Raw genomic sequence first — 915 nt, 5'->3', positions numbered from 1 at the left:
TTCAATTTAAAAAAAAAAGAAAAGAAAATGATGGAAATGTCAAAAAAATAAAAGAAAATAAGTTTCCCATGTGATATGTGGTCTAGTTGTTGGGAAATTTGCAAATGTGAATTTTGACTTTATTTGCAAAATCTCTCTGGAATTTGTAAATATGGGCATAACTTTTGCATACTAACTCGGATGAAAAAGTTTTTTATATGAAAAATCATCTACTCGAAAAGTTCAAAATCCTCAAAAACCTAACAGAAAAAAAGTTACGGGGCTTTTAATATCTAGAGTGGAAAAAATCGGAAAAATGACAAACTGTGGTCAAACCATGGTCAAACCATGGTCAAACTAATTATTCTAGAATATTAGTGTTAATAACTAATTTGTTCAGTTATTTTGAATTTTGGTCAAATCTGGTCAAACTGTAGTCAAACTGTGGTCAAACTATGGTCAAACCCTGGTCAAACTAATTATTCAAAATAACTATTGTTTTCTAAATAATTTTTGTTTTTGAAAACAATAGTTTGAAACTCAAATAGTGAAATGTGTCAATTCATGCTCAAGCAAAATTCCTGAGGGTTAATAGGATTAACATCTTACTATTGTCAGGAAAACAACAAGTGCAGACTTGGAAACGAGGGAGAATAGAACCCGGAAGTTAAGCGTGCTCAGGCTGGGTGAGTGGGAGGATGGGTGACCGTTCGGGAAGTTAGGTGATTTGGAATGATGAGGGTGATTAGAGAAGAGGATAAATTGAGCAGTGATGAGGGGTGCTGATTAGAGATTCACTAATGAGGGGTTAAAATAATTCAGAAATTTGAAAATAAAAAAGATAAATAAGAATAAGAGTTGTATACGATGTTACGGCGGTGACGGGGACGATCGACGGCGCGGGGACGTACGGCGACGGGGCAATGACGGGGACGG

This window comes from Triticum dicoccoides, chromosome 6B (genome assembly GCF_002162155.2).
Source record: "Triticum dicoccoides isolate Atlit2015 ecotype Zavitan chromosome 6B, WEW_v2.0, whole genome shotgun sequence".
In the NCBI taxonomy this organism is placed as follows: domain Eukaryota; kingdom Viridiplantae; phylum Streptophyta; class Magnoliopsida; order Poales; family Poaceae; genus Triticum; species Triticum dicoccoides.
Note: the sequence above shows the minus strand (reverse complement) of the source record.